Source organism: Nicotiana sylvestris, chromosome 12 (genome assembly GCF_000393655.2).
Source record: "Nicotiana sylvestris chromosome 12, ASM39365v2, whole genome shotgun sequence".
Classification (NCBI taxonomy): domain Eukaryota; kingdom Viridiplantae; phylum Streptophyta; class Magnoliopsida; order Solanales; family Solanaceae; genus Nicotiana; species Nicotiana sylvestris.
In genome coordinates this window covers 51,827,725-51,840,060 of record NC_091068.1, presented here as the reverse complement: position 1 = coordinate 51,840,060, position 12,336 = coordinate 51,827,725, and positions in this window count along the sequence as shown.

The window sequence follows — 12,336 nt, the reverse complement described above, 5'->3', positions numbered from 1 at the left end:
TTGATAAGTAAACCCCTCGCGGTATCTACTCCGATAGGAGATTCTGTGATTGCTAGAAGGGTATATAGAGGTTGCACTGTGATGATTTGTAGTCGTCAAACCTCGGCAAATTTATTTGAGTTAGAAATGGTTGATTTTGATGTGATAATGGGAATGGACTGGTTGGCCTCATGCTATGCAAATGTTGACTGTCGTACGAAGATGGTTAGGTTCCAATTTCCGGGTGAACCCATCATTGAATGGAAAGGGAACATTGCTACACCGAAAGGTAGGTTTATTTCCTATCTTAAGGCAAGGAAAATGATCTCAAAAGGTTACATTTATCATCTCGTTCGCGTTAGGGATGCGGAGGCGAAACCGCCTACTTTACAATCAATCCCTGTGGTCAACGAATTCCCAGATGTTTTCCCAGATGAACTCCCAGGCCTTCCTCCTGAAAGGGAGATTGAGTTTAGCATTGATGTGTTGCCTGACACTCAACCGATCTCTATTCCTCCATACAGAATGGCCCCGGCAGAGTTGCGAGAGTTGAAGGTGCAGTTGAAGGACTTGCTGGATAAGGGCTTTATTAGGCCTAGCACTTCACCTTGGGGTGCACCAGTCCTATTCGTGCGGAAGAAAGATGGGTCGTTACGGATGTGTATCGACTATCGACAGTTGAATAAGTCTACTATAAAGAACAAGTATCCACTTCCAAGAATTGATGACCTGTTTGACCAACTCCAGGGTGCCAAGTATTTCTCTAAGATTGATTTACGTTCAGGGTATCATCAGGTGAGGGTTAGGGAGAAGGATATTCCAAAGACGGCCTTCCGGACAAGATATGGGCACTTTGAGTTCTTGGTGATGTCGTTCGGGCTAACAAATGCCCCAGCAGCTTTTATGGATCTCATGAATACTATATTCAGGCCCTATCTTGATGTGTTCGTGATTGTATTCATTGATGACATTCTAGTGTATTCTCGTTCGGAGGCGGAACATGCGGGCCACTTGCGGATAGTATTACAGACGCTTCAGGATCGTAAGTTATATGCTAAGCTCTCCAAATGTGAATTCTGGCTGAACTCAGTAGCATTCCTTGGCCATGTGATATCTGATGAGGGTATTAGTGTCGACACTCAGAAGATCGATGCAGTAAAGAATTGGCCGAGACCTACAACACCATCAGAAGTCCGCAGCTTCCTAGGACTAGCAGGATATTATAGGCGGTTTGTAGAAGGATTTTCCTCTATATCATCACCATTGACTAAGTTAACACAAAAAGCTACCAAATTCCAGTGGTCTGACACTTGTGAACGTAGTTTTCAGGAGCTGAAGAATCGATTGACATCTGCACCAGTGCTCACTCTTCCTGAAGGAACAGAAGGTTATGTGGTATATTGTGATGCCTCAGGTATAGGTTTGGGGTGCGTATTGATGCAGCGTGGGAATGTGATTGCTTATGCATCAAGACAATTGAAGAAGCATGAAAAGAATTATCCAACCCATGATTTGGAATTGGCTGCAGTAATATATGCTTTGAAGATATGGCGGCACTACTTATACGGCGTCCATGTTGACATCTACACAGATCACAAGAGTTTACAATACATCTTCAAGCAGAAAGAGTTGAATTTGAGGCAGCGTAGGTGGCTTGAATTATTGAAAGACTACGACGTCGAGATATTGTATCATCCCGGTAAAGCCAATGTTGTGGCAGATGCTCTCAGCCGTAAATCAATGGGAAGCTTAGTACATATTGAGGCAGGTAGATGGGGGTTGATTAAAGAGCTTCATCAGCTAGCCAATATGAGAATCAGATTGTTAGACTCTGATGACGGAGGTGTTACTGTACAGAATACATCAGAATCATCTTTGGTAGCCGAGGTAAAAGCACGACAATATGAAGATCCTATCTTAGTACGATTAAGAGAAAGCATTCAACAGTGTAAAAGTATGGCTTTTGGGATCGGAAAAGACGGGGCACTGAGATACCAGAGCCGATTGTGTGTGCCTAATGTGGCAGGGTTGCGAGAGAAGATTATGAATGAGATTCATCAATCCCGATATTCCATCCATCCCGGCTCGACAAAGATGTATCATGATGTCAAGGAGCAGTATTGGTGGGATAATATGAAGAAGTCTATTGCAGAATTTGTAGCCCAGTGTCCCAATTGTCAACAAGTAAAGATAGAACATCAGAAACCCGGTGGATTGCTTCAAAATATAGAGATTCCGACCTGGAAGTGGGAGGTGATTAATATGGACTTCATTATTGGATTACCTCGCTCTTATCATAAGTTTGACTCCATCTGGGTGATAATTGATCGACTTACAAAATGTGCCCATTTTCTGCCAGTGAAGACAACTTACACGGCTGAAGATTATGCAAAGTTGTATATCAAGGAGATTGTTAGGCTTCATGGTGTGCCCATATCTATTATATCAGACCGAGGAGCTCAATTTACGGCTAACTTTTGGAGGTCTTTCCAGAAGGGTTTAGGCACACAGGTAAATCTCAGCACTGCATTTCATCCGCAGACTGACGGACAGGCTGAACGTACCATTCAGACACTGGAAGATATGCTACGAGCATGTGTTCTAGATTTTAAGGGGAATTGGGATGATCATCTTCCACTCATAGAATTCGCCTATAACAATAGCTACCATTCCAGTATTAAAATGGCCCCATACGAGGCACTATACGGGAGGAGATGTAGATCACCAGTTGGATGGTTCGAAGTCGGTGAAACAGAATTATATGGGCCAGATTTGATTCACCAAGCTATTGAGAAGGTGAAAGTGATACAGGAGCGATTGAGGACGGCACAAAGCAGGCAAAAATCTTATTCTGATGTCCGACGTCGTGATCTAGAGTTTGAGGTTGGTGATTGGGTTTTCCTGAGGATCTCACCAATGAAGGGTATTATGCGTTTTGGGAAGAAAGGTAAGCTGAGTCCAAGGTATATCGGGCCGTATAAAATTCTTCGACGGATTGGACAGGTTGCTTATGAGTTAGAATTGCCATCCGAATTGGAATTTGTCCACCCGGTATTCCATGATACCAGAACAAGAGATAGTAACAATAGAACAGCAAAATTCAGAACTACCAAAAGCGTTAAGAAAAAACGAAGAAACAACTGAAAAAGAATTAATTATTGGAGGAATACCAATATTAATAAATTTTAAAATATATCAAGGCGATAAAAACATTACACTAGGAATAAAATGGTTAGAAAAAGTCAAACCATATAAATTAGAAGATAGGCAATTAACAATAAGTTATGAAAATAAGAAAATAATAATAAAAAGAACTTTGATATAATGCCAAAGATATACATACTTGCCAAGGAATGCCAAAGATATACATACTTGCCAAGATAATAGTAGAAGGATATTATAATAGATACTATACACCTATGATGGATACAGGAGCAGAAGCTAACATGTGTAGATATAATTGTTTACCAGAAAGTAAATGGGAAAAGCTAAAAACCCCTATAGTAGTAACAGGATTCAATTATGAGGGAAGTATGATAACATACAAAGCAAGGAATATAAAAATACAAATATGGGATAAAATACTGACCATAGAAGAAATATATAGTTATGAATTTACAAATAAAGATATATTATTAGGAATGCCATTTTTAGATAAATTATACCCACATATAATAACAAAAACACATTGGTGGTTTACTACCCCGTGTAAACAAAAATTAGGAGCAAAAAGAGTAAATAATAAAGTAAGAAAAACAACACCCTGGATTAAAGGAAGTGAAAAGATTACCCAAAAATTAGAAAATGTAATACAAAGCAACCATAATATAGAAATAATCATTTTCTCAATAAATAAAATAAAATTACTACAAGATAAATTAGAATTACTATATAATGATAATCCACTCCGAGGATGGGAAAAACATAAAACAAAAATAAAGATTGAACTAATAGATGAAAGTAGCATAATAACACAAAAACCTTTAAAATACAATTTTAATGATTTAACAGAATTTAAAATGCATATAAAAGAATTATTAGACAATAAGTACATACAAGAAAGTAATAGTAAACATACTAGCCCGGCATTTATAGTAAATAAGCATAGTGAGCAAAAACGAGGAAAAAGCCGTATGGTTATAGATTATAGAAACTTAAATGCAAAAACAAAAACATATAATTATCCGATACCAAATAAAATACTAAAAATCAGACAAATACAAGGATATAACTATTTTAGTAAGTTTGACTGTAAATCGGGATTTTACCATTTAAAACTAGAAGATGAATCTAAAAAGTTAACAGCATTCACAGTACCACAAGGATTTTACGAATGGAACGTATTACCTTTTGGATATAAAAATGCACCAGGTAGGTATCAACATTTTATGGATAATTACTTCAACCAATTAGAAAATTGTATAATATATATAGATGATATATTGCTATATTCTAGAACAGAGAACGAACATATAAAACTACTAGAAAAATTCATACACATTGTAGAAATATCAGGAATAAGTTTAAGTAAAAAGAAAGCAGAAGTAATGAAAAATCAAATAGAATTTTTAGGTATACAAATAGACAAAAACGGAATAAAAATGCAAACCCATATAGTACAAAAAATAATTAACTTAGATGAAACACTTGATACAAAAAAGAAGTTACAATCATTTTTAGGATTGGTTAACCAAGTAAGAGAATATATTCCTAAATTAGCAGAAAACTTAAAACCATTACAGAAAAAATTAAAAAAGGATATAGAATATCATTTTGACGAAAAAGGATAAAATACATATACAGAAGATAAAAAATATGTGTAAAAAATTACCAAAACTATATTTTCCAGATGAAAAGAAACAGTTTACATATATTGTAGAAACTGATTCTAGTGATCACAGCTACGGAGGAGTTCTAAAATATAAATATGATAATGAAAAAATTGAACACCATTGTAGATATTATTCCGGATCATACACGGAACCACAATTAAAATGGGAGATAAATAGGAAAGAACTATTTGGATTATATAAATGTTTGTTAGCATTTGAGCCATATATTGTTTATAACAAATTTATAGTAAGAACAGATAATACACAAGTAAAATGGTGGATAACACGGAAAGTACAGGATTCAGTAACTACAAAGGAAATAAGGAGACTTGTATTGAATATACAAAATTTTACATTTACAATTGAAGTAATACGAACTGACAAGAATGTTATTGCAGACTACCTATCAAGACAAAGGTACCCAAACAGATGAAAGCCAAGAATCAAAAGACATATTTACAATCCTTACTACTCTATCTTTACAGATGGATGGTATGGGAAAAAGATTACAACAGCTAGAGGAAAGCAAGCTAAGTCAGCAGCATGACTATAAAAATGCGGAACTAAGTCAATCGGAAGACTCTAAACTTCCAGAGTTAGAAGGAGACGTTGGGAAACTCCAAAAAACCCATAACACAGTTGCTTTATATACAGCTGCAGGTACAAGCAAACAAGTTAACAAAAAGCCACATATCAATGTAAACCTAAACAACGTATTTGATAAGCCATTTACATCAAAAAAGCCAAGAGAAGCAATAGTTATAGCCCCACAAACTACAACCTATGCCAATAGCCTACACCACAACAAAAAGGTATATAACCATATTACTCAAACATATATTGAGAATATATATAAAATTCAGACATTCTTGAACCTAAACCCTAGATCAACTACTACTACAGATCCAACACAGGATTATGTAACCCAAAAACTACAGGGATATAATAGGCTTATAGCCCAGCCAAAAACAAAAGCAAACCTAGTAAAGACATGTTACAACTACGGACTACTTAGCACAGTATATACCCACGACGGAGAAGAAATAATTGGAATACCAGAGCTATACAAAGCATTTGTCACCTTCAAGAGAATTACAAAAGGCAACCTATTCTTCATCAAATTCTATACAGCACCAGCAGAAATACTATATGATGAAATAAAACCCATAATACAGGTGATAAAGATAGGACTAACACGAGATATGATAATACCGGAAGAGATAGAGAAACAACCGGAGATACAGAAAATGGAGATACCAAGTTTCTATGCCAATAAAAGAATAATTGGTATAGCAACTATTATTCAAGAACTAGCTAACAATTATCTACAAGGAAATGCTATCTGGAGCTACTACTCCAGAGACCAGTTAATGATATATGCCAACTCAAAGGAACTACGACAAGGAGATATGGATGAAGTCCAGAAATGGATTTTATCATTATTAAAGCCAGAAATGCAACCAACTACCAGAGCATTGAAAAAAGAATTTATTTCAAACGAGTTATTAACAAGATACTGCAAACTAGTAGGACACAAATATCCAGACCACATATGTTCAAAGTGCAACGGAGATGATAACTATGTACCAGAAGTCCAACTAGAATGAAGGTATCAACAAGAAGACAAAAGAAGAAGACAGCTACTGGAAACACATAATGTAAAGTAAATAGTACTAGTCACATTCATGAACAGTAAAGGTCGTTCATGAATAGTAAGAGTCATGTAAAAAAGTCGTAAAGTAAATAGTACTAGTCACATTCATGAACAGTAAAGGTCGTTCATGAATAGTAAGAGTCATGTAAAAAAGTCGTAAAGTAAATAGTACGAGTCACATTCATGAACAGTAAAGGTCGTTCATGAACAGTAGGAGTCGTTTAAATTTTCTATATATTTTGTAAATCAGAGGAAGGGAGGACAGCCTCAGACATCCTCATCCTCACCTTCTCTCTCTAATATTCTCTCTTATCTTCTCTCTTGTAAGAAATATCTGAGTTATTTACAAGTATCTAAAACAGCTATGGAGCATTCAAACGAGTTACAAAACCAGGTAAGTTTATTCATAATCATGTTTAACTAAACTCTTATATTCCTTATAATCTCTTGAATATCATAATTGTTTATCATGTTATAGTACTGTTATAAAGAACATCTTGAGAAAGTTTGCCTGTCTAATAATGCTGAGAGTAGTTAAGCCCAGACTATGCCATCCTAAAGTGGAAACCAGTAGGCAAGGAAGCCGTTTAGGGGAGTACACAGAGTTGAGGCGCTGTTAGGGTAAATGATTGAAGCATGAAAAACATGGTAGTGACCAGAAAAGATTGTTCAGTATAACTTATTAAAATATGATAAACTCTATGATAAACAAAGAGGTTAGAGGGAATATGTTTAGTAAATACATGATAAGGATAAATAGTAAATCTGAATGAACAACCACAACCACACGTATTTATTAGAAGAAAATATTGAGTACAAAATACTTATATTATATATCTTTAACAGACTTAATAACGATGTTAAAAGAAAAATTTATGATATTTTAGTTACTTTTGAAATAATATATGTAATGGAACAAGCATTTACAGAACTAATTGTATCACAAGAAATAGATATATTAGATCTATATGAACTTGATTTATATTCAGATTAATGATCACATATCAAGTTAATAAAATCTGTTTATAAATGAAACATAACACTTTTCATTATATAAGATTCTATAACACCCAGAAATGGAAACTTCTTAAAACCCTCAGTAACATAAATAGAAAAATAGATTGTGTTAAACACAATATTAAAACCTGCAAAGACATAATTAGATATAATAGATTGCGTAATAAAGCTTTATTAACTATAGAAAATGAAATTGAATTCTATGAAGATAAACTTGAAAGTTATCAACACAGAAAAGAAATAAATCTGAGAAATATAGAAATCATGGATATATGTATCAACAGGTATACATCTCAGTATTAAACATCCGAATTGGAATTTGTCCACCCGGTATTCCATGTATCTATGTTGAGAAAATGTATTGGAGACCCTTCTCGAGTCGTCCCTATCAAAGATGTACAAGTTACAGAGGACCTATCATATGAAGAAGTGCCAGTGGCGATATTAGATCGGCAAGTCCGCAAGCTGAGAACAAAAGATGTAGCTTCCGTCAAAGTATTGTGGAGGAACAAAAATATGGAAGAAATGACATGGGAAGCAGAAGAGGAGATGAAGTCTAAATACCCTTACTTATTCCAGAATGAAGATAACAAGGATGCTGGTGGAAGACAGGATACATTGGAAGGTGAAACGACTCTATGAGGTAAGCAATAATTTGAGAATACTCCTCTTTAATACAAAATGGTGATATGTAGATAATGTAAATACACATAATGCTTTGTGTAGCCTTGTGAAGCCATATGTTGGGCTTAATTACTTGTAAGTTTTGCTAGTGACCATTTTATAGGGGAAAATAGATTGGAAATTTCCGTTGGAATCCACGATGATTTAAACTCCCCATAAACCCTTACATTCGAGGACGAATGTTTTTTACTATTTCCCTCCCCAAAGGTTAGTTCGTGCACTTTGGCATCATCATCTTATTTCACAAGATCCAAGGGCCCTCCACCCACTCCTCTTCTTAGTCCTATCAAAGGCAAGAACAAAGGCAAAATGGAAGATTTAAGCAACATTAGGAAGGAAAACACAGTTTAATAGGGGAGAAGCCACTAATAGCTAGGGTATTCAGGTTCCAAACGAGAATATGGCGCAGCTTGAACAGAAACTGTTAAAGTTCCAGGAAGAGCTCAATCAGGTTCAGAATCTGGCAAACTTGTCATTTTTCCTTAGCACCCAAAATATCAACATCCCCGACACTCAAAACCCTACACCTCCTCAAAATATTCCAAAATAACAGAATCATCTCGCACATTACCATCACATTGCTCCCCCAAAGAACCAATGTAGCACCTGCCATACCCTAAACAACACTCCACTACTCATCCCAGAACCTCAGAACTCCGCAAATGACCATTTCCACACCCATACACCAGGCCACCATAACACTCATATCTACATGGAAACCATGCCACACAACACCCAATCTATCTCGGGCATACCGGAGACTGATGAAAAGGATATGCTTATCAAGAACTTGGCCAGAGAGCTTAAGAAATTGACCAGCCGGATTCAGGGCGTTAAAGGGAGCAAAGGAATCAAGAGGCTGAACTATGAGGATCTTTGCATACAGCCTGATGTTGAACTACCTGAGGGGTACAAACCTCCTAAGTTCAAAATGTTTGATGGTATGAGTGATCCAAGGGTCCATCTGAGGACATATTGTGACAAGCTGGTTGGAGTAGGGAAGGATGAAAGAACCTGCATGAAGCTGTTCATGAGGAGTTTGAAAGGAGATGCATTATCTTATTACATCATCCAAGAACCCAAGAAGTGGTCAAGCTGGGTAGGCATGGCATCTGACTTTATGGATAGATTCTGGTTTAATATAGAGAGCGCACCAGACGTGTTCTATATATAGAATTTGAAGAAGAAACCCACAGAGACATTTTGTGAGTACGCTACTCGCTGGAGGTCCAAAGCTGCTAAGGTCAGACCCGCCTTAGAGGAGGAGCAAATGAACAAGTTCTTTGTTCGGACTCAAGACCCGCAGTACTATGAACGACCGATGATGATTGAGAACCACAAGTTTTCCAACATTATCAAACTGGGTGAAAGAATTGAAGAAGGTATTAAAAGCTGTATGGTTACAAATTTCGAGGCCTTGCAAGATACAAATAAGCCTTTACAATCCAGCGGTGTGTCCAAGAAAAGGGAAGTAGGGGCCGTGATGGTTGCATAAAGGACACAATCGCCTCTCAAATACCAAACTTACCTAACACCTCCACTCACATATCAGCCTACCCTAAATTACCAAGCACCCTCACCTTCATACCAAGCTCCGCCACCAACTTATCAGTCACCTCCACCTCCTACATATAAACCCACTTCTCCTAGATACTCCTAACCCGCTCATGTCTACCAAACCTATAATGCTCAACCATCCCACTATCAATCACCCCCTGCACGCCAAAACTTCCCTAGACCCCGACCTAATTTTGATCGCAAACCTCCAAAACAATATACAGCACATCGACCAGCTGTATGAGAGACTCAAAGCTGTTGGTTATGTCACCCCCATCCCTGCTGCAACCCCTGAGAATCCTTCTTAATGGGTTAACCCAAACAAATCCTGTGCCTAGCACTCCGGCATGAAAGGGCACACCATCGATGAATGTCGTTTCTTGAAAGACAAGATCCAGTCTTTAATTGACAAAAAGATCGTTGTGGCAAAAGAACCCACTCCAAATGTTCGCAACAACCCTTTGCCAGACCATAAAAATGGAGGTATTCACATGATTGAAATAGAATATGATTGGGATACCGATGGATCAATCGGGTTGATAGCAGAAGGTGATGGCCCAAAGAAACCAACAATCACTCTCAATCTAATCATAGTCCAGATCCAACCATCTGAGGACGCTGAGGTGAATATGTCTGTGTTACACCCCGCAATATGTTACAACCCATATCCACATGTGTTAGTTCATGCCATATATTAGTTTACATAAATCCAAGAAGGAATTATCGTTGAGATGATAAGAAGTCAATCCTATTGGTCTTAAGTGATACAAGAGTGTATAAGGGTGATTAACCAGTATTAAAAGTTAAACGAATCAATGATGTTGTAACTCGTATTTTCAGGTAATCTAGTGGTGCTTAATACACTCAAGAGGTCATTTATTAAGGTATTTTAATCATATAATAGCCGTATAATTAGTCTTGAAGTCAAACGAGTTATGAAACAAAAGTCGACAAAAGTTGTCGCAACTTAGGTTCATAATTTTACTTAAACATTAGGTCAAATGTTTATAATCTTTTGTCATAATTTACAAGGAATTATGGGGTGATCTACCAACCACATTAAAGATCTATGAGTCGAGTTTCCAACGCATTAAATCGTTCATCGATACGATCTCGGAGTAGAGAGATATTAACGTTTTCACGAGACTGCGCCAAGCACCTCTCTATGGGGCCCACTAAGGCGGTTTAAGATATTTGGACCTATATAGGATGCCTCCAACCCATTTTAAGTCATTTATTCTCACTATTTTCAGACCTTAGAACCCTAGGAACATCCTCTCAAGGTTCTCTCAAGATTCAAGACCCAAAAAAGGGCAAACAACACAAATCAAGTGTCGGGAATTCCGTGGCGGCTAGTAAGTCTCTTGTTCTTCTTGTTGTTGCTCATTTTTGTGTCGTTCCAGCTCGTGTGGGAGGTTGTTTTAAAGGTTTTATGTTCTGTAAATACTCCCTCATGTTCTTAATATCAATCCTAGGTGATTTCAAGCTTTCTAAAGTGATTCTAGTGCCGAAAAACACTAATTGATCGCTAGTTTCGCTTTTTTGTTGTTGTGGCAGCATTGGAGGGATATTTCATGGAAATTTAAGGTCAAATTGGAGTTGTTCTTTCTGTATAAAGGTAAGGAACCTCTTACTCTATATGTATTTAAGATTATCCAAGTTGCGGCTAAGCCATTGAAGCTAGAACTTGTGAGATATATATCGAAAGGCTTGGTAGTAATGTTATTGTTTTGTGGACTGTTTTGCGTTGTTGTTGGGCTGCGTATTTTACTACTATCTTGTGGAGTTTTGGAGGAGGAAGGGTGTGGAGAAACACCATATATATGTAGGGTTATGGGCTGATAGTTATTCGTAACATTTCCAGGTTGTTTGACACGACTACGGTGGTCGTCGTATGTATGGAGTGATTAGGCTGTGTGTGGACTATTTTGGGAGGCTCAATATGTTTATTATTGATGTTGTTTGGGCTGTTTGGTGACTGTTTTGAATAGTGTGAGGTCATATATATAGGGGAGGTGCTGTCCGTTTCATCGTAAAATAGGTTGTGGTCGATACATAATAGTTATGACACTTAAATGATAACGATAGTATCGTTTCTCTTATTGTAGACTAAGGAGTTTTGACAATTGCATAGCTTGAGATTGGGGCAGTATATACAAGGTATGTGAGGCTATCCCTTTCCTTCTTTTGCACGACTCCGATTGTACATAATGTAATGAACGAGCTTCCAAGATACTCTACTCTTAGAAGCTAGCAGTACTTACATTGTTTTCCCTCTTATGGAACGATTGATGTTAATGTTGCTTCTCTTATTCTTATGTTATCAATGTTGTTGGTACTTCCTGATTCTTATAAGGTTCATAGTGAAGAGTTAGTCCTAATAACGTGTACAGAGGATACCGACCTTACGTCACTCCAAAAGGTTTAGAATGTGATTCCATGAGTCGAGCATGCATTATATATATGTATCTATTTTACTCTACCGAGCCACGCTATAGTTGGCCGGGTACGGCACCTATTGTGCAACCACTGATCAGTTGGGTTTTACCGAGCTCCACGTGGCCGGGTACGATTCTACCGAGCCTTATGATGGCCGGGTACGTTTTTTTACCG